The sequence below is a fragment of the Triticum urartu genome, chromosome 2 (genome assembly GCF_003073215.2).
Source record: "Triticum urartu cultivar G1812 chromosome 2, Tu2.1, whole genome shotgun sequence".
In the NCBI taxonomy this organism is placed as follows: Eukaryota; Viridiplantae; Streptophyta; class Magnoliopsida; order Poales; family Poaceae; genus Triticum; species Triticum urartu.
Genome location: NC_053023.1, coordinates 745744761 through 745767744, shown reverse-complemented (window position 1 = coordinate 745767744; position 22984 = coordinate 745744761). Strand labels below are relative to the sequence as shown.

The following is a 22984-nucleotide window of genomic DNA, read 5'->3' as shown; positions in this document are numbered from 1 at the left end:
GAGAGGCCACGTTACTTTTTTTTTTGAGAGAGAGAGAGAGATCCAGCAACTGTTGGCTTTCATATATTAAGTAGAGCTGTAGAGGGAAACGGACAAAGGCGTTGTTGTCGTGATCAAGTGATCGCGGCAAGCACGTGCAAAGGCTGTGGCAGAACCTTAAAGCGCACATTACATCGAGAAAGAGAGTGAGAGCTAGCGGAGACCGGAGAGAGACGGCGGGAGAAGATGAGGACGACTACATTCTCTCTTCTTCTCCTCGTCGCCACCACCTTCCTGTCCCTCTCAATAGCCACCGACAAAATGGACCAGACCACGTCCATCACCGGCAACCAGGCGCTCGAGTCAGCCGGCGGGGTATTCAGGCTCGGCTTCTTCCGCCCACCCGGCAGCTCCGACGGCAGAACCTACATCGGCATCTGGTACGCGAAGATCCCGGAACAGACAGTTGTGTGGGTCGCCAATAGGCAGAACCCAGTCGTCAGATCCCCCGGCGTCCTCAGCCTCTCCGCCGATGGCCGCCTTGTAACCCGCGACGGCCATAACACCACCGTGTGGTCCTCGGACGCGGGCAACTCAGGCATAACCACCCACGCCACCGCCCAACTTCACGACACCGGCAACCTCGTCGTGACCCACGGCGAGGGAAGTGGGTCGTCGACCCATAGCGTGGCGTGGGAGAGCTTCAACTACCCGACGGACACGCTGCTCCCCGGCATGAAGCTCGGGGTGGACATCAGGCGCGGCATCGCCAGGAACATCACGTCGTGGAGAAGCACGGCTGACCCCTCGCCAGGGACCTACACGTTCATGCTTGTCCGCGGCGGGTTGCCTGAGTTCATCCTCTTCAGGAGCCTGACCAAGGTGTATTCGAGCGGGCCGTGGAACGGCGAGATGCTCACCGGCGTGCCAGAGATCACCCGCAAGTCCGGGAACTACTCATTCACTGTCACGTGGAACCCCGACGAGGAGACGTACTACACATTCAGCAATCCGTCGGTGCTGTCGCGGCTCGTTGTGAATGGCACGACGGGGCAGCTGCAGCCGTTCTCGTGGCTTCACGGTGGCTGGTTGCTTTTATGGAACTTCCCGAAATTCTGGTGCGACAGTTACGCCAGGTGCGGGGCGTTCTCGTACTGCGACGTCGGCCAGTCCCCGCAGTGCAGCTGCCTGCCGGGATTCCAGCAGCGGCAGCAGTCCGGCTCCCGCAGCTGCGTCAGGCTGACCAACCTGCGCTGCGGGGCCCAGGATGGGTTCTGGAAAGTAACCCGGATGAAGCTGCCGGAGGCGACAAGGGCGACGGTGCACGCCGGCATTACCCTAGACGGGTGCAGGCAGACGTGCCTTGCCAACTGCAGTTGCATGGCGTACGCCGCGTCGGACGTCAAGGGGGGAGTCAACAGAGGGTGCGTCATCTGGGCCGTGGATCTTATTGACATGAGGCAGTATGGGAGGGACATTCAGGATGTGTACATCCGGCTCGCCAAGTCTGACGTAGATGCCTTAAGCGATGCAGGTTAGTACAACGCTTTCTTTCTCGTACTGATTTTTCAAGCACATTTCCCCCAGTGCGCGCTTATAGATCATCGGTTTGACTAACCATAGTATATTACTCCTATATGCCATCAAAAGTATATTATTATGGATCCGAGGGAGTATATTAGATTCATATACGGATAAAGTTTCTAAACATATAGTAATTTGCATCACATATATATAATACATATTTGGTTAGCCAAATTACTGACCTATAAGCACACGCACATTCATATATAGGCGTACGTGGTTAAATGCAGCTACAGAATGTGTCCGGGCGCAGTACTACTCCCTCCGTTCCGAATTACTTGTCGTAGGTATGGATGTATCTAGATGTATTTTAGTTTTAGATATATCCATTTCTGCGACGAGTAATTTAGAATTGAGGGAGTACTTGTTAAACTAGATCACGTCGTTTATACCCGCGTGCTGCTTATTTCAGCTAACCGGCGAAGGGTTGTGCTTAAGGCCTTACGTGTGACTGCGCCTATTTTTGCCGTGTTTCTTCTGGGAGGCTTTGGATGCTTCTGTGTTTGGAGAAACAAAGTGAGGGGGTAGCGTCAGGCTGCTGAAATGGCGCCAAGCAGTGTGGACGACATCAGTGGCGGACCTAGAAAGTATTTGGAGTGGGGGCAAACTAGTTGAGTGGGGGCATATTCTCTAGAAATTCAAGGAAATTAAGCATATTTTTTGAGAAACACAAGCAAATCTTACTGAAATTTCAAAATTTCAGTGGGGGCCCAGGCCCCCACTCACCTTAACGTGGGTTCGCCCCTGGACGACATGCTTCCATTAAGACACCTGCGAGATCAACGGTTCTTCGATGAGAACAAGATGAGCGGGGAACAAGATCTTGACCTTCGGTTGTTTGATCTAGCTGTGATTCTGGCCGCCACAGACAACTTTGTTGCCGACAGTAAGATTGGCGAAGGTGGATTTGGCCCCGTTTATCTGGTAAGGCCGAGTAACACTTGCACTGTGAATAATCTATGATAGCTAGCTAGGCCACTCTATGTGGTGCTTACTACGAATAATTAAAACTGAGCATGCATGCAGGGACGGCTTGAGGACGGACAAGAAGTGGCTGTGAAGAGGTTGTCTAGGAGATCAGCACAAGGGGTAGAGGAATTCAAGAACGAGGTAAAACTAATAGCCAAGCTTCAGCACAGGAACCTCGTGAGGCTGCTGGGCTGCTGCATCGACGGCGATGGGAGAATGCTTGTCTACGAGTTCATGCACAACAACAGCCTCGACACCTTCGTATTTGGTGGTTAGTTCATTCAAAACAACTTTTGATCCATGCACTTAATTTTCTTAACTAAATGTAGTACATATTCTTTGTCAATCTGAGTCGAGCATGCATGCAGATGGAGAAAAGCGCAAGTTACTAAGATGGAACACACGCTTTGAGATCATTAAAGGAATTGCACGGGGCCTGCTCTATCTCCAAGAGGATTCAAGATTAAGGATCGTCCATAGGGATATGAAGGCAAGCAACGTGTTACTAGACAGGAACATGATCCCCAAAATCTCTGACTTTGGCACCGCCAGGATGTTCATAGGTGATCAGACAACCGCGCACACCTTGAAAATCATCGGGACATTGTGAGCACCATCTCCCACCCCCCCCCCCCCCCCCAACGCTATTTTTTGTAGCTAGATGTATTGTCATATATATGCTGACCTGCGAGATTCATGGTGGTCCTCATCAGCGGCTACATGTCTCCAGAGTATGCCATGGTTGGCATGTTCTCCATGAAATCTGACATCTACAGCTTCGGCGTCATGCTTCTAGAGATCATCACCGGCAAGAAGAATCGAAGCTTTTACAATGTCGAGCTTGATCTGAGCCTCCTTGGATATGTAATACACGAGCATGATTAATTCCCAAACGCCATTGATATTTTACTAGTTATCATGTTACTAATATGCAATCATGCCGATCATTTTAATTTCCAGGCGTGGACATTGTGGAAGGAAGGCAGAAGCATGGAACTACTGGATGAGGCGATGATGGGCGGCAGCTGCGATCAGAGTCAGGTGCAGAGATGCATACAGGTTGCTCTCCTGTGTGTTGACGTGCATCCCAGGAACAGGCCACCGATGTCTAAAGTTGTCATGATGCTGGACACTGAGAATGCCACGTTGGGAGAGCCAAATGAGCCTGGAGTGCACACTGGGGGAAACACATTGGAAGAGGAATTAACCGAAACACAATGCGAGTTGACCATAACTGCAATAGACGCTCGAACTGGTTGAGATGGAGAAGGAAACTTGCATCAAGTGTGGAAGACTGTCGGCCGGAAGCCACAGTAGCAACATCATGTATGCCCACCATATTCACCAGCAGCAATGCAGCATCATTTTTTTTTTGAAACGAGGCAAAAGATTTGCCATTTTCATTGAATAAGGAGAAGAGTTTGTGTTCGTACATAACAGCCCCGCACAAACGAGAAAGGGGCAAGGCCTACTCTCGCGGCATCAAATTACACAAATGTCTAGCACCCGCCAGGGCCTAGATAGACGCCTCCTCCTTGATAATCCGCACGATCACCGCCACCGGTGCGGCCTTCATCCTAAACACTCGTGCATTTCGCTCTTTCCAGATCTCCCAGCTAACAAGATGAAGACATGAGGCCAAGGCTTTCCGCGGTTGTGCGTTGCTGGCGAGGACCCCCTCCCACCACGACCGCACCGTGGCGTAGTTACCAAGGAGCGGTGTCAACATCAAGGTGCAGCCAAGCAAGAACCTCCTTCCAAACCCGAATGGAGAAGCGGCACTTGAAAAGGAGGTGCGCCGCGGACTCTTGCACTTGGTTGCAAAGAGGGCAATGGTCACAGTTTGGCCACCCACGACGGTGGAGTCGGTCTGCCGTCCAGATCCTATTTTGCGTGACCAACCATGCAAAAAATTTGCATTTGGGGGGAGGGGGGGGGGGCAAGCCTTCCAGACAATAGTTTGTAAATTGGATTGCACAAGGCCAGCAAATTGCGCCAAGTAGGCCGTCTCGGCAGAATAGAGACCATCATTGGAGAGCTTCCACAGAATGGTGTTTGAGACACCAGGCTGGAGGATGACAGGCAAAAGCTTGTTCCACAAGGCGGTAAATTGTTCAAGATGATCCAGAGAGAGTCCTGCGCTTATATCAATCCAATTGACCCAACTAGCATCTCTGAGGGCTGAGGCAACAGTGCCACACTTCTTTCTGGATAGCTCGAATATTTTTGGAGCGATGTCTTTGGGGCGGATGCCATCTAACCAAGATGATTCTCAGAATTTGGCCTTTGTGCCATCACCAAGAATGACCTTCGTGGCTGCTGCAAAAATTTCGTGATCTTCCTTGCCACAAGGGATCTCAGTACCGCACCAAGCCCTTGGCGGGTCATCCCACTCCAACCAAAGCCATCTAAGACGGAGCGCGGTGGCGAACTTTTTCAGATTGAGGATTCCCAGACCCCCAAATTGTTTGGGTCTGCAAACTTGCTCCCAGTTAATTTTGCATTTGCCGCCAGTCACAGAGTCCGTTCCAGCCCAAAGGTAGGCTCTGCGTAGGCAATCCAGCTTCTGTATCACCTCTACCGGGAGATCCAGCGGGGTGATATGGTAGATGGCCACCGCCGTGAGAACCGCTTTGACCAAGGTCATACGGCCCGCAGTAGCCAGATGCCTCCCTCTCCATGGAGCAAGTTTCCCAGCCGCCTTGTCTTCGAGGTGCTGCAAATGGGTCCTCTTGAGTCGTCGAATAGCAAGCGGGAGGCCCAAGTAGGGAATTGGGAAGGATGATCAGCCTGCTGGGAAATGTTGTAGAATGTCATCAAGGTCCAGACTTGAGCACTGGATGGGGGCAACTAAGCTCTTCACACAGTTGGTGACGAGCCCGGTTGATTCACCGAAGGAGGCGAGCGTGCTGGCAATGAAACTAACATCCTCCTTGATGGGGGCACAAAAACCGCTGCGTCGTCAGCATATAGTGAAGCTCTAATGCCCGTGAAGCGGTTGCTTAGCGGGTGAAGCAGACCCTGAGTGGTAGCCTTTTCCAGGATGTGGTGCAGCGGATCAATAGTGAGCACGAAGAGCAGCGGCGAGAGGGGGTCACCCTGCCTAAATCCACATCCGTGCTTGATCGGATCACCGGCAATGCCATTGAGCAATACTCTGGAGGAGGCCGTGGAGAGGAGGGCCGAGACCCACCCTCTGAACCAACTCGGGAAGCCATGATGGGTCAGAAGTTCCATTAGATAATCCCACTTGACCTAGTCGAACGCCTTCTTAATATCAAGCTTGAAGAGGAGCATAGGGGTTTTTTTTTGCGGTGGAATTTCCTGGCCAAGTTCCGCACGTACAGGAAGTTGTCGTGGATACTCCTTGTTTTGATGAAGGCGCTTTGCGCAATGGAGACAATATCGTTCATGTGACGGGCCAACCAAGTTGCAAGGATTTTGGCAATGAGCTTTGCAACAACATGTATTAGGCTGATGGGTCGGAAGTTCGAGATGTCTTCGGCGCCATCCTTCTTAGGGATGAGGGCGATGTTCGCCGAGTTGAGCCAGTGCAAGTGTTCCGCATGCAGATCTGAGAACTTGTTAATCACAAGCATGGCATCCTCTTTAATAGTGTCCCAGCAAACCTTGAAGAATTTCCCAGTGAATCCATCAGGCCCTGGGGCCTTGTCCCCAGGAAGGGCAGAGAGAGCATCCTTTACCTCCTCCTCTGTGATAGGCACCCCAAGGTCGGAAAGGTCATGTCCTGTAGGAGGGGAGGCGCCCCAGTTGATAGTTTTGGGGCGAGGCGAACCCCTCTTGATAATGTTGACAAAATGCGCTTGGACAATGTTGCTTTTATGATCATGACTAGTCACCCAGCCATTTCCATGCTTGAGTCTATGTATTAGGTTCTTCCGACGTCTTCCGTTAATCCGAAGATGGAAGTAACGGGTGTTTGCGTCCCCCTCTTTGATATGTGTTATTCGCGAGTTTTGCTTTTTCCTAGCTCTCTCAAATACCGCCAGCCCGACCACTCGTCTTTTGAGCCTTTTCTGAAGGTCCGCCTCGTCTGCGCTAAGCTCTCGAGAGTCTTGGGCCTCATCAAGGTGTAAGATGATCTCCAAATCCATGTGGAGCTGGACTTTGGTCTGGGAGAAGAGGGTCTTACTCCAGGTCTGAAGCCTCTGACTAGTGCGCTTTAGCTTGTGGAAGAGCCTTTGGTACGCTTCTGAGTGCGCGGAGGGCTCATTCCAAGCATCATGGACGGTTTGCTCGAAGTCCAGAAGTTCTCAAAGCAAAAAGTCTTCGGACGCCTTGGATCATCATCATTAGCTAGCAAAAACGGACAGTGATCCGAGAGGGACGATGACAGAGCATGGAGGATATGGTTGTCAAAAGTGATGTCCCAATCCTCATTGTAAAAGAAACCGTCTAGCTTGGACATGGTTGGATTGCTTTGCTCATTGCTCCAGGTGAACTTCCTGTTTTGAAGGTGAATTTCCTTGAGCTCGCAGAAATTGAGGGCGTCTCGAAAGCGAGTGATGCAGCTACTGTTTGCATTGGAGCGATTCTTGTCTCTGGCGCGGTAGATTTGGTTGAAGTCACCTGTGACCAACCAGCCATCATCGGGGGTCGTTAATAGTAATCGTCTACGCTCATTCCCAGCAGCATCATGTGTTAATATGGAATGAGCGTAGACGATTGATGGTGGATTCCCCTTTTTTTCTAAAATTATTCCCATGGTTAGATTTATGTGTTGATTAGTGTGCTGACTCAACTTTCTTCTCTGGAATTGACAAACTGTTGTTGTCGTATGCGGTTGTGTTTGCGTAAGAGTTGCTATCCGCATGCCATTTTTAATGGCACATGCCTTCTTGTGCTCCAGTCTGTTGGAAGATTGCGCAGCAAATTTGTTGTCGTACATGAAGGAGACTAGATTTTCTGGAGGATGACAGGTAGAGCCGTATACATCAAGGCTAATTCCACGCCTTTCTCGCGGCTAAGGAAACTCCAATCATGTACATCAAACCTCTACTAAACATCCAGACCGTCCTGTCCGAACACAAATTGCCACCCATCGCCGTGCCTCAAACATCCCTGGATGCGTTTGGATGTCCAAAATCTCACAAAACAGTATAAAACACAGGGGAGATTTGTGGGCATTCGGACTCGTGTCACGTTTGCGTCCGACTACACGGGTCCACCCAAAACCCTTCCCGCACCTTCCGCTCCAAAAGACCGTCCACTCTCGGCGTTGCATTCATGCTAAGGCTAGTCATAGTGGGGAGTAACTTATACTAGTCTCATACATATGACATTAGTCTAAATTACTACCTTCATAGTACAAAGTAACATAGTAGTAGTGTCATAGAAGACTTCATTAATTAGCTTGTAGACTCATCTTGTTTTGGAAAGCGCTATGTTACAGTAACATATTATGTTACCACCTCTCATTAACTACATGCCACATAAGCAAAAATTTCTCGAAGTACGCTATGTTACTTGCTAAGTTACTCCCACTATGACTAGCCTAGAGGGTGCTTGGATTCAAGGAACTATTTTAGTCTGACTAAAAATAGTCTCTTTTAGAGGGTAAAGTTCCAAGCACCCCTGACTAAAGAGAGGCTAGGACTAGTCTTGAGGCTAAAAATTTTTAGTCATAGAAAACCTACTAAAATATGTATTAGCCCTCTCTCTCCTCATTTAATGCCTCTCCTTTAACACATGCGAGTTCTAGATTGAAGGATTTGGAGGATAATAAATGCTCAATAACTTGATTTTAGTCTCTTTAGTATTTGAATCCAAGCATAGATGAGGCTAGCAAGTTTTAGTCCCATTACTTTTAGTCATGGGACTAAAACGTATCCAAGCACCCTCCTAATCTAGACCGGATGGACCGGTCACTGGCGCACGCCGGCCTAACCGTTGCATCATTCAATCGGTGCGATTCCCCAAAAAATTATGGTGCCTCCACCCGCTCTCCGTGTCGCGTTAATTCCGGCTCATATCGAGTGACCAGACTAGACAATCGGATAGCTTCCTACTGCATTCAAACTGCTGCTGACCTTCCGTTGGACTGCTTGCATTCAACTAGCGCGGCGATCGAGAAGCCCACTCTGGGCGCCTGCAGTCGAATCGTCGCTCAGCCTACCCGGCGCCCGTTATTTAAATATAGACATCCACGTCACAAACCACGCCACCTCCGAGTGCCATGTCCCATAGCCTGTCGCCGGCCCACCACTGCTTCCCTTCCTCCTCCTTCTACGACCATCGATGCAATGGCCGGGACTAGCCGCTGGTGGTGAAAGAGTCTCTTGCCGCTGTGGCGGCATGAGATTGCAGACATTGTGCACGGCTGGGAAGCCCGACACATGTGACACACAAAGGTTCGTCGGGGGAGAACTCAGACGACAAGGACCTAACGACGGAGGATGCGTCAGATGAGGAGCAGGCGCCTGTCCCAGTCACCGGGTTCACCATGGCGCAGGGCAGGTGCACTTCGATCGTGTCATGGCGGAGGTGGAGCAGGAGGAGCATGTTGTGCCGACAATGTTTGAGTTCCGAGTGCCGGAGGAGGAGCAGCGGTTGAACTTGTAGTTCCTCGAGCAGCACCAGTTGGCGAAGGAGCAGATCATCGATGAGCATGTGCATGATTAGGCCGTGGAGGCCATCATGGCAGCATATTCGTGCTTCATGGATGAGCAATGGGCACTGTATGATTCGGTGGTGGAGAATCCGCGTCAACGAGGCGAAACGCAACCGACTCTTCGATGAGATCAGCCAGAGGCAGACGCGGAGGGAGATGACGCAAGCGGTGGCGAACAAGAACGCTACCAACGACAGCAACTCCGTCTCATTCGCTCCAAGCCGGAACGACAACCATCTAACTCGGCTCTACCGGCGACATCGATCGCAAGGCGGCAGACTTTGACAAGGAGTTGGACATGAGACACGGATGCCCACGTCACCCACGTCACCCACGTCGGGCAAAGAGAAGAATAGGCTAATTACTTTTGTTATGTATAAAATGTCCTAATATGAACGAAAATGTCATGTCTGCTTTTCTTTGGTGCATGTGGTTGAGTGGCCGGTTCTCTATTGGTGTCCGAGGACGGTGATGAAATATATTGCTTGTCTCTGTTCATCCGTTCGGACTTTTGAAATAATTGGCTGGATCATGAATTCAATATGATATCAAAGCCAGGAGGTATTGAGTTCAAGACCCTGCCAACGTTGATCCCATGTGACTAAAATAGTCCAAGTATGAGGGGGAGTGTTGAAGTATATTGCTCGTCTCTTTTCATCGGTTCGACCTTTTGAAACAATTGGCTGGAGCATGAATTCAATAGATGTGGCGAACACATCTGTGGACATCTGGTGTGTTCTAGTTGAGGTACGGTGTCGGAATTGCCGTTGGAATTGCCCTGAGAGTTTAGCCTCAAAATAGGTCACACACTCACTATGGTAAAACGGTTTCCTACTGAGTGCTTGATTGTTTACCAGGTGCATTTTATCAAACACTCGGTAAAGATTGTTGTCGGTTCTATATCCGACATATCTCGTAGTAGGGGTCCTAAGCTAAGCGTCTTGGAGCGATGGTAACATGGACACGAGATTTTACCCAGGTTTGGGCCCTTTTGATGGAGGTAAAACCCTACGTCCTGCTTTTGATTGTATTCATATGGGGGTGTAGTACAGAGTACATGTATCTACCACAAGATTGTTCTAATGAATATTAGATGTTCTATTGACTAGCCTGGCCTCGGTTTATATAACACATCGAAGGCCTAGGGTTTAGAGGAGTCCTTGTCTTGGGCGCCAAGTCTTGTGGAATCCTCCTTGTATGCGGCATGGGCTGCCCGAAGTGGCCCATGAGTGAACCGCTATGGGGGTCCTCGGCCCGATACACCTATTCGGGAGACGACGTGTTGAGTACCCTCTAGTCCAGGACACCGTCAGTAGCCTCCTGAACTGGTCTTCAAGGACGCTCCTCGATTCTTTCGAACTGTTCTTCATCTTCGGTCATCGGTCTTGAAAACTGGTTCAACAAATCTTCTCATCTTCGATCTTGAGGATCGCCGAAGTGAATCCAAAGAGTTTACAAGTCGGGTATCCGAGGAGCCCCTTTAAGTCCTCGGCCTGTATCAATGCCTTGTTATTTTTATGCCACACCTTGGGTTTGAAATTGTTCCCATGCGGCAGTGTCCTCTTGCATCCGAGCTCCAATGTCGGACTGTATTCAAGGTATCTTTTGCAGCCGTGCACCAACGCCGGACTGCTTCCGAGCTCCAATGCCGGGATGTATCCGACCTCCAACGCCGGACTGTACCCGAGGTGTCATACATTACCTCGGTCTTGAAAAAGTTAAAAGGGTTCAACCGAGCTTAATGCCGGAGATGCCGAGGTCGCCATAATATATTAGCTTGATGTCGGATAAGTCCCAGATGGTACCTATTGTTACCCGAAGATGTGTTTGCCCATAGTTTGGTCAAGTCGAACACTGAGCACTTTGAATTTTCTGTATTGAATAGGCAATGCAGTATCCCCCGAGACACTGGTCAGGTGACAACACCAGATCAGGGGATCGATGTGCCCCTTTAATATTAGTAAATGATAAGCCCGAAGCCCAGTAGCCCCCGAGCCTTAATGTGGGCACGAGTGGCCGAATTAAGGATTGATGTCCGGAATAAAATCGCAAATTATGTGTAATGATTCTATGTATCCAAGTACTCTACATCATTAATACTCAGATCCGCACTGTACAAAACTTTGTTGACCGACCATCAGCTTCAACCTCCTCGGCCAGTAGCCGGGGAGTGTTTGTCCCACTTTATAAAGCCTTTATGAGGGCAAATATTTATGAAAAACAAGGCAATCAGGCCATACGATTTTATAAACAAAGGTATGCGGAGAGAATGTTATATTAGTATTTAATGTACGAAACATCTTCCAAAGAAAATAGTGCCGCTATCGGTTCCTTTCTTTGGGTTGTCATGCCGACCATGATCATGAAACCTCACCTCTGATCAATGAGGGAGAAAAATATTGAGGATTTAGTCTGGGGAAAGTTCCCGAACTATGTGATCTTTAGCGAACCTAAATTTTCACTTCCGCCATTGCCGATCAATTATATCATTTAAGATCGCTAGCTTTCGGCTTCACCCAGTCTGAGGTACTAACTCGGATGACCCGGTAGTAACAATCACAGAGGTGCTCCCTTCGGTACATCAAAACACATAAACTCATAATACTGATCATCACCGAACTTTAAGCGTGCAGACCCTACGGGTTCGAGAACTATGTAGACATGACCGAGACTCGTCTCCGGTCAATAACCAATAGCGGAACCTGGATGCTCATATTGGTTCCTACATATTCTACGAAGATCTTTATCGGTCAAACCGCATAACAACATACGTTGTTCCCTTTGTCATCGGTATGTTACTTGCCCGAGATTCGATCGTCGGTATCCTCATACCTAGTTCAATCTCGTTACCGGCAAGTCTCTTTACTCGTTCCGTAATTCATCATCCCGCAACTAACTCATCAGTCACAATGCTTGCAAGGCTTATAGTGATGTGTATTACCGAGAGGGCCCAGAGATACCTCTCCGACAATCGGAGTGACAAATCCTAATCTCGATCTATGCCAACTCAACAAGTACCATCAAAGACACCTGTAGAGCACCTTTAAAGCGATGACCATATCTGCAAGTGGGTAGAATCTCAAGGAGAAGCGGATTATAAACTTAGAGATGACTTCTTTCGCATCTAGAGGGACATTGCGACGAACATCATGAAAGAAGTCGTCGAAGAGAAGGGGATGTTCCACCACGACCCTATATCGCAAGCTGACATCCGGACTCTCATAGGCATGCAACGTGAGGACCTCACGCCATTCAAGAAGCTAGGGTGCATCCTTGATGATACGGAAGGATGGAAGTTCTAGTGATTTACGATGCCGATGATGATGATATGTGTCGGTTGAACTTGTATACTTTCTGTAGCGATAAAACTTTCTGATGTCCACGGTCCCTGCCGAACTTGCGTAACGCTACTTTGCTAGTTTGGGTACGATGACTTGCGTACCTCTAGTTAATTAGTTTGTGTATGATGAAACTGCGTTGATTATTTATGTTTACTATATGTTGCATCTAGTTGCTAACCCTTTCTTTTTCGTGTTGCTCAACTATATTTTGTTGCGTGTGATTGTACATTCTCTTGATGAAGATGCATCTCTAACAGGTACCTAGATCCTGGATGGCGAAGAAGCAGTTCTATGTCGTGTACACAGGGAAGGTTCCGGGAGTGTACGACGAGTGGCACGAGTGTTAGGTGCAAGTGGAGCGGGTCTTGGGCGCCAGCCATAAAGGCTTTAAAAGCATACAAGAAGCAGAAAGCTAGTTACTTGAGGTTCACGCTAGCGTGAGAGAGGACTCATAACCGCCACCTCATGTATCTCTATTTCGAGATGATGACGAGAGACCACTTTGTGTTGGATGATGATTATGATAATAACATTGATTTGATGAGACTATTTGTATGTGTATGCTATGATTACATTTGTATGTGCATGATATGCTAGATATTATTGTATAAAGTCTGTACAAATACAAAAGAAATATGCAGGAAAAAAACAGAAACTAATAAAACTAGTAGTAGCGAGGGGAATGAAGTTAGCAGCAGCGTGCACTTAGTAGTAGCGCGGCTTATGGTAAAGCACTGCTGATATTACCAATAGCGCGTTTAGGAGAAGCCCGCTACTGCTACGCATATATAGCAGTAGCGCGGTTCAACACGCGCTATTGCTACAAGTTAGCTGTAGCGCCGTATCAGTAGCGCGGGACCCACGCTACTGATACACGTCAGACCCGCGCTACTGCTAGGTGTTTCCCTAATAGTGGGCGATGGCAGCGGCATACAACACCGGAGGCAAGTAGAGGAGGTGAGGCGCGGGGGAGTGAGAGAAATATGGAGAAATGAACTGCTGCTCAAATTTGAGCAAGAGAAGGAAAATTTGAGGCTAACTCTTCAAATTTTTGAGGATTTAAAGTTTTGGGGGAGAGTTAGCTAAGGGTTAACTCCTTAAAAGCAATTTTTTTTATTTAATTATAGATTTTTAGGGAATGGTTAGGGATGCCATAAGCGTCTATATAAGTGTGCTTTCACTTGACATGCCATTATAATAATGACATATAATGTGTTTGACGGTTAGTCACTTATTAAGATATATTTCAATTTTAACTATGTCAATCATGATAGGTTAGCTAACTAATTGTATGGTTTTGTTTTTTTAGCTAGCTGAGGATACTATTTCTAATTTGATATGGAAAACCTCCAATCGACTTATTGACATTCATGTATGTAGAGAAGGTTGAGAAGAGCACCACCAGGCGCCTATAGAAGTAGATGTGAAACAAAGTATAACTGTTTGTAGCTCGATAGAAAAATGATTCAAGGACAAGCTCCTCGTAAACACATTCTACACTCTAGATTTCTCTACTTACTTGATTATACTGAATCAGGCGTGATAAATTGTTGTCACGATATTTTATAGACTTATTATTTCTAGATCTCTTTCAAGACGTTTTAGGTTACTAAGTATACAGCAAAACACACACAAATATAAACATCATTATTTATGCAAGTGTCACAAATTAATCAGGTGGATGCCTCGTTTTCTCCTCTCATATTTAAGTATTAGATTTAAAGATCATTTTAGATTATATTGTCTCCAAAAGTGAAATATAAATTTTGTTATAAAATAAGTTTCAAATGTAGCGCATGATTTTTGCAAAAAAAAATTGTGTGGTCAGTTATGCTAAGTGAATAAAATATACCAGATAATATTTTTGTTTGACAGAAAAATAACAAAAAGTATAAAATTTTATTATAAACATTAATTGGATCATACTTTATATTACCTATTTGGGGGTAAAATTATTTGGCAAACACACCACGTTTAGGGAAATTACTGAACGCATCGAACACCGTTCGATTTAAATCGCACAAAGCAGTTCCCGAACAGTTTTTAGAAGGAAATAGTAAATCGAGGCATATTTACTTTTGTTGGGGAAAAAATTATTATGCTGAGAAAGATTTGATATCTGATTGATAACTTTAAGGTTTGGCCCAGTAAACAAACCCCCTATATCACATCTTTGTTTAAATAGAATAAGGATATTATTCTATTTCACCTGATCAAAATTGACAAGAATATATAAATGAAACTTAAATGTAACAGCGAGTGATCAGGGTCAAAGAAGTAAGCTATACTAGCGAGATATATCTACTTCAGAAATGGTCTCACTATAATTTTCTATTTGTGTGAGAACTTTACTTACGTTCTATTTTGTACTATGTACTTGATCTGTTTTGTTTCATCTTTTTAATGAATGAAAAATAGTAGACAATCTGGATTTGCAAGTTTTCGCATTAGAAAATGCAAAATTTTCAAACTACCATTTGTATCTATATGAACTTTTGATCTGAGAAAAAACTTATTGAAACATACTTTGATAATTTATATGTAAATGGCGTGACAATTTATGCACCATGAACATGATAACTTACGTACTATCACAATGATAATTTCATTTGAAAAAAAAAGTTATTGAAACATACCCCGATGACATCTATATGAATAGCATGGTAATTTATGCACCGCATACATGATAACTTACATACAAACACCATGGTAACTTGAACTGAGTCTAACACAGATGGTTAGGTTCTATAATGAACTAAGTGTAACTCAGATGAATATGTTCTTTGTGGTGGAACCAGCCCACTAGGGTTCAAGTCCTAGAGTTGGCGCTGGTGCTCACATTTTTCTGAATTTATTCCAGGCTTTTAGTGATGTTCTTTCAGTTATGGGAGACGTTCCCGTTGACTACGGAAGCACCTATGGTGACTTCGTCAATCTCAAGATGATGTTGTGACTTTGTCAATCTCCAGATGATGCGTCAGCTCAGTCTCTCGAATGTGCTCATATGAATAGGGTGTGTGTGCCTCCGTTCATACAGTTGAGTGTATGTGCGTATTTATGAGTGAATGTGTGTGTCCTATTTTTTAGAAAAACATCGCGGTAACTTTGACTCGAGAAAATAAATTTTGAAAACATACCCCGTAAATATTATGTAAGTAACATGATATAGCTCTCATAACTTACTATACCCCAGAATTTTGTTATTGAAAATATATCCCGATAACATCTATGTAAAAAAAGCATGGTAACTTCCGTACTATAAGGCTGGTATTACATACCCTCGGATGTGGTAACTTTTAACCCAAAAAACTCGTGTGAACATACCAACATGGGATCTATTTTCAAAAATCTTGTCGCAACGAATGGTGAAATCGAATTTGAATTAGATCGACGGTTTGAACAACAAAAGATTTTAATTTTTTTGAATAGAAGAATTTAGGGCGACAGCAGTTTTTGTCCTCTAGTCCATGCACGCATGTGCATCTGGAGAGAAGGTTGGGGAAATTATTTTTTCGCCACTGGTAACTTCGGTGTAAACACCATGCTAACATCCATACCACGGGCATGATAACTTACATAGTCTAGATGTGGTAACTTTGTATTTGAAAAAAGAAGTCATCGAAACATACCAACATGTGATCTAGTTTCGAAGATCCCCTTATGACGGATTTAATGTTGAAAACGGGATTCAAACTGCACCGGCGGTTTGAGTTACAAAATATTTTGAATTTTTAAATTTGGAGTGACTCTAGACTGGCATCATCATTTTTTTACAGGCATGTATGCATATATGTGCTAAAAGAAAGAAAGACCGAAGGGTGGAATGAAGCTAAAAGAAAAGAAAGAAGAGCCGCACGTAAGTGGAGGAGGTGTTTGGCACGTAAGTGGGTCGCTTGAAATACGTCCTCCACTAAATCCTCGTTGAGAATTGAAACACATACTTCACATTCATGCGATGCAAAGACCATGACTCCTGAGCTGGTAGTGCAATCAACAACCGAACTGACTCCATCCTTGCAACAGGAGCAAAAACCTCTTCAAAATCAATGATTTGTTCTTGTACATAGCCCTTGTCCACCGAACACTGGTAGAAAAAGGGCCTATAGTCCCGGTTCGTAAGGGCCTTTAGTCCCGGTTTCTGAACCGGGACTGAAGTGTCGGTACTAATGCCCCGACCCTTTAGTCCCGGTTCAATCCAGAACCGGGACTGATGGGTCTCCACGTGGACAGTGCGCAGAGACCAGGCAGGAGACCCTTTGGTCCCGGTTGGTGGCACCAACCGGGACCAATAGGCATCCACGCGTCAGCATTTCTGTGGCTGGGGTTTTTGTTTTTTTAAGGGGGGGGGGGGGTGGTTTGGGGGTTTTGGGGGGTTAATTTAGGTGTTTCATATATTGTGTTAGCTAGCTATAATTAATAGAGAGAAGTGTTCTCTCTTATATCTGTGCTTGGTCGACGCTACGTACTATACATACGTATAGAGAGGACTAGACACACTAGCTAGATAGTAAGCAAATGAAGGAAACAGAAGATCGTCATGAACATATATGCATACAGAGAGAAGTGATATCGACCACCTCTCCTTCTCCGAGAGATTGGTCGAACAACAAGTTCTCGTATATCTATCTGACACTACCGGCTACATATATACAATAATTATCTCTTACAAATATAATCATACGGACTCAGGGTCCACATAGAATTCTCCGTCTTCAGGGATCACGTGGTCAAGAAAGAATGCCGCCAATTCCTCTTGAATTGCTCGCATGCGAGCTGGTGCTAGGAGTTCATCCCGCTTCCGAAACATCTAATTTAAAGAAGGGGGTCAATACATATATATATGAATGAATGAAACTCAACACAAATGATGGTAATAAAATAAAATTGTGAATGTTGTTATTTACGTACTTCATATTGTTCGTCAGTGTAGCCCCGCTCACAGGTCGTGTGGCGGATGGACTCGCAAACGTAGTATCCACAGAAATCATTCCCTTTTTCCTGCCACAACCACTTTACAAAAAATAGAGGTTAATCAAACTGATAAACAAGAATGCCAAATGGTATTGATGAAACTAGCGCTTGAATGACTAGTAGATGCGCTTAAAATGCTACTATAGTACTTACTTTCGGGTGTCTAAATTGCAGCTCCTTCGGCAGTCCCGGAGCTTTTCTGGTGAATTTTCTCCAAACCCTGCCGGACAAAGAAAACAATTACTTGATATATCAGGAAATGAACAAAGTTGCTGATATGGTGGATAATGATTGATTTAACTTACTTCTCGAGTATTTGAGTCATGTCTGCATAGTCCTGGGGATCTTTTCATCTTGAGTCTAAGACGGTTACTAGTCCCTGCTCAAGCTTAATCTCTAGGAGAATATAGTGGAAACTGCACACGCATGCATAACTCATCAATTACATTACTATAACCTTGACTAATATATAAGGGAAACCGAATACGCACAAGACAGTAACACTCACTTGAAGTTGTAAGGAAAGAGTATTATATCTTTGTTTTCATTTATTACGAACGATCGTAGCAAGTTGGCCTCGGTAGCTGCGGCATGAAATTTAACCTGAGTTGCATCTATGAGATATGTGTTAATGAACCCAATATCACCGACTTGTCTTTTCTTCAATTCGGCGATCTTCAATCTGCATAATATAGTGAGGATGATTATAAATACATGCAATGAAAGAGCTAAGCTATATAGAGAAACTTAATGACAGAAGTAGTACTACTTACAGACAGTAGCAGTCGACCGTTGTTTTATCGAGGGCCAATTGATTGAAAAACTGATAGAACTCCTCAAATGGAACAGGCAACAGTTCAATTCCAACGAGGTCATGCTCCTTTTTAACTTTCACATACAAAGTACTCCTCCCCCCAGAGTCTCTGCAGATTTTCAAGTACCAATCATGCAATCTTCGCATCATCATTGATAGAGATCTTTCATCTTTGACGAGAGGCTTCCCGTACTCGTATCTTTGTATCTGCACGTCCATGGGTTCATAATGTACTTCGTCGGGCAGGTAATCTGCAAGATTGCTATAACCGGGCACCATCCTCGGATCATTAGCGATGTTGTGGCTAGGCACCTTGAGCGGGGGGCACGATTGCTTCGCTTGTTCGCCGAGCTGGGCAATTTGTTTCGCAGCTCGTCGTTCTTTCAGCCTTTGATCACTGACAGTACTTCCCGACCGCTCCGCTTCGGCAAATTCCTTTCCAATAATGCGCTCATAGTTTCCTTTCGGCGGAGACCTCGGTGGTTTTGTCAGGGTAGCCAGAGTGCGCTTCACTTTCACCGGATCTACCTTCTCCTCCGGAGGTGGATGTCTCTTTGCTCTCAACCCTTAAAACCAGTCATCCACTTCGGTTCGCGCGATCTCGGCGTTCTCCTCCGTGGTCCTCTCATATGGTAGCTTATCTGGAGTCTTCATAGAAGGACCGAATCTGTATGTCCTCCCGCCTCTGGTTGTACTGCTAGACGCCGACCGAGCAGACGGAGCGGTTGTCTTCTTTACTTGCTTACGAGGCGGAGGAGAAGGACTACGACGCGCCGGAGTAGGATAAACAGAGCCAACAGCCACCTTGACCTTCAAATTCATCCATTGCGTCATAAGGTGGCAATTTTGAGACTCCGTGATAGCATCCACGGGATAGCTGGCAGGAGCCGTCAAGGCATGCTCCGACTGAAGCAGCTCGGTGGAAGCCACGCTGCTTCTGCGCTGAGATGGCGGGGTAGCTTCGGGGGAGGCTTCGGCAGTACGTTTGCTGCGATTTGCTTCTCGTTCCTCTATCGCGTCTACCCTTGCTTGCAGCACCTGCATTTGGGTCTGCTGCACTTTTTTCCTCCTCTCATGGGATTTGTAACCGCCTGCGTCCGGAAACCCAACCTTCCACGGAATGGAGCCTGGCGTGCCTCGTGTCCGTCCAGGGTGCTCAGGATTCCCGAGGGCCATTGTGAGCTCGTCGTTCTCTCTGTCTGGAAAGAACGTCCCTTCCTGCGCTGCTTCGATATACTGCTTAAGCTTCCTGACTGGTATGTCCATTTGATCGTTCATCCAAATGCACTTCCCTGTTACAGGGTCCAAGGTTCCGCCAGCCCCGAAGAAGCAAGTCCGGCAACGGTCTGGCCAGTTAATTGTCTCTAGTTCGATCCCTTTATCAACCAGATCATTCTCAGTCTTGGACCACTTAGGCCGGGCTACGAGGTAGCCACCTGACCCCGTGTGATGGTGAAGCTTCTTCTTTGCAGCATTTTGCTTGTTTTTCGCCGACATCTTCTTACTCTTTTCCGATGTCTTGTGGGCCACAAATGTGGGCCAGTGATCTCTGATCTTCTCATATCTGCCCTTGAATTCTGGTGTCTCATTATTTTCGACAAACTTATTCAGCTCTTTCTTCCACCTCCTGAATAGTTCTGCCATCCTCTTAAGAGCAAAAGACTTGATTAATTTCTCTTTAACTGGGTTCTCTGGATTATCCTCTGGCGGTAGGGTGAAATTTGACTTCAGCTCAGTCCAAAGATCATTTTTCTGCATATCATTGACATAAGACACCTCAGGGTCTTCTGTAGCCGGCTTAAACCATTGCTGGATGCTTATCGGGATCTTGTCCCTAACCAGAACCCCGCACTGAGCAACAAATGTGCTCTTTGTCCGGAGGGGTTCAATCGGTTGGCCGTCGGGCGCGATTGCTATGATCTCAAACTTTTCATCCGAGCTCAACTTTTTCTTCGGGCCTCGTCTCTTTACCGAAGTTGTGCTCGATCCGGAGGGCTAGAAAAAAGAACAAAGACTTAATTAATATGTGTACATACCAAAACAATGAATGGATCAATCAGCTAGTCAGCACAGGCTTAACTAATATATATACCTGGCCGGACTCGGTTTGGTCACCGGAGCCGTCATCACGGTCTCCTTCTTGCACCGGCATTGGGTCACCGGAGCCGTCCTCATGTTCTTCTTCTTGCACCGGCATTAGGTCACCGTAGCCAGCTTGTTCACCCTCTCCTTCCAGACCATCAGTTTCGTTGAGAAAAAATGAGACGACATCACTTCCTTCTGCGATTATGTCCCTCAACAACGCTTCTTTTGCTTCGTCTAGGGCGGTGTCCACAGTTTCTACAAATATTTACAACATGGAAATTGTTATTCAAACATGACAGATGGATATATTAGTGCCAAACGTAGAACTAGCTACCTAATCATAGTAAGCTATCGGGAGGGGGTATATATCGACAACGACGACACTACATCTATGTCCCTCAACGACCCTCGTTCCCGATAAAAAAAGAGGAAGAAGAAGAAAAAAGAGAGGAGAAGAAAGAATAGAGGAGATTGCCTAGTGTCAAAGGATTCTTTTATTATCCTCTTCTTCCTCTCATGTTCGAGAGGATCGCCGAGGGGTCGGGAGGTTGCCTAGTGTCAAAGGATTCAACAAAAACATGTCTTCATCATTAGGCGAAAGTAACATGTGCATGATGGTACGAAGCTCTTCAAAGTTGTTCTGGAATGGAGTCCCAGATAGGATAATTCGCTTTTTGGTATAAAGTTCAGCAAGAGCCTTCCGAATATCGCTATTTGGAAGGCCTTTGCTGAATTCGTACCAAAAGGCGGATTATCCTATCCGGGACTCCATTCTAGAACAACTTTGCAGAACTTCGTACCAACATGCCCTGGTTACTTCCGGCTAATGATGAAGGCATGGATTTCTTCAATACTTTGACACTAGGAAACCTCTCTCGACCCCTCGGCGATCCTCGACCCCTCGAACCCTCGACGACCCTGGAACCCTCGACCCCTAGATGACCCTCTTCTTCCTCTCATTTTCGAGAGGATCGCCGAGGGGTCGGGAGGTTGCGTAGTGTCAAAGGATTCAACAAAACCATGTCTTCATCATTAGGCGAAAGTAACATGTGCATGATGGTACGAAGCTCTTCAAAGTTGTTCTGGAACGGAGTCCCAGATAGGATAATTCGCTTTTTGGTACAAAGTTCAGCAAGAGCCTTCCGAATATCGCTATTTGGAAGGCCTTTGCTGAATTCGTACCAAAAGGCGGATTATTCTATCCGGGACTCCATTCCAGAACAACTTTGCAGAACTTCGTACCAACATGCCCTGGTTACTTCCGGCTAATGATGAAGGCGTGGATTTCTTCAATACTTTGACACTAGGAAACCTCTCTCGACCCCTCGGCGATCCTTGACCCCTCGAACCCTCGACGACCCTGGAACCCTCGACCCCTAGACGACCCTCTTCTTCCTCTCATTTTCGAGAGGATCGCCAAGGGGTCAGGAGGTTTCGTAGTGTCAAAGGATTCAACAAAACCATGTCTTCATCATTAGGCAAAAGTAACATGTGCATGATGGTACGAAGCTCTTCAAAGCTGTTCTGGAACGGAGTCCCAGATAGGATAATTCGCTTTTTTGTACAAAGTTCAGCAAGAGCCTTCCGAATATCGCTATTTGGAAGGCCTTTGCTGAATTCGTACCAAAAGGTAGATTATTCTATCCGGGACTCCATTCCAGAACAACTTTGCAGAACTTCGTACCAACATGCCCTGGTTACTTCCGGCTAATGATGAAGGCATGGATTTCTTCAATACTTTGACACTAGGAAACCTCTCTTGACCCCTCGGCGATCCTCGACCCCTCGAACCCTCGACGACCCTGGAACCCTCGACCCCTAGACGACCCTGGAACCCTCGACCCTCGACCCTATAGAACCCTCGAACCCTCGACCCTGAAACCCTCGACCCTTGACCCCTTAACGACCCTCGACCCTCGACCCCTTGGCGATCCTCGACAACCTCGTTCCCGATAAAAATTAAGAAGAAGAAGAAGAAGAAGAAGAAGAAGAAGAAAGAGGAGAAGAAGAAACGAATAGCTAGAGGAGAAGATCGAAGAAAAAAAGAATAAAAAAAGAGGAGAAGAAGAAAGGAATAGTGGAGAAGAAGAAAAAATAGAATAGCTATTCCTTTCTTCTTCTCCTCTTCTTTTTCTTCTTTTTTCTTCTTCTTATTTATTTCTCCTCTTCTTCCTCTCCTCTTCTTCTTCTTATTTAGTTCTCTTGACCCCTCGTCCCTCTCTCGACCCCTCGACGACCCTCGTCCCTGATAACATTTTTTTTCTCCCCTCGACACCTCTCGACCTCTCATCCCACTCTCGACCTCTCGTCCCACTCTCGACCCCTCATCATCATCTATTACCCCCCTCGTTTTCTTTAGCATATATCCATGAACAAAATAGAGGAGAAGATCAAAGAAAAAAAAGAAGTCTTCCTCTTCTTATTTTCCTTTTTCCGCTCCTTCCTTTTCTTCTTCTTCTTCTTCTTCTTCTTCCTTCTTCCTTCTTCCTCTTTTCTTCCTTTTCCTTATTTTACTTTTTCCTCTACACTAACCTAATTAAAATGCACTAACCTAAAATCGATATCTACTAACAAACTAAATAAAAAATTAATACATATATGAAAAACATA

General features: G+C 46.1%; 1 pseudogene; it reads left to right on the top strand.

Annotated features, from left to right (window-relative positions):
• The first annotated feature begins 225 nt into the window (after positions 1-225).
• Positions 226-3885, top strand: LOC125538508 (annotated as a pseudogene).
• Positions 3886-22984: the final 19099 nt, after the last annotated feature.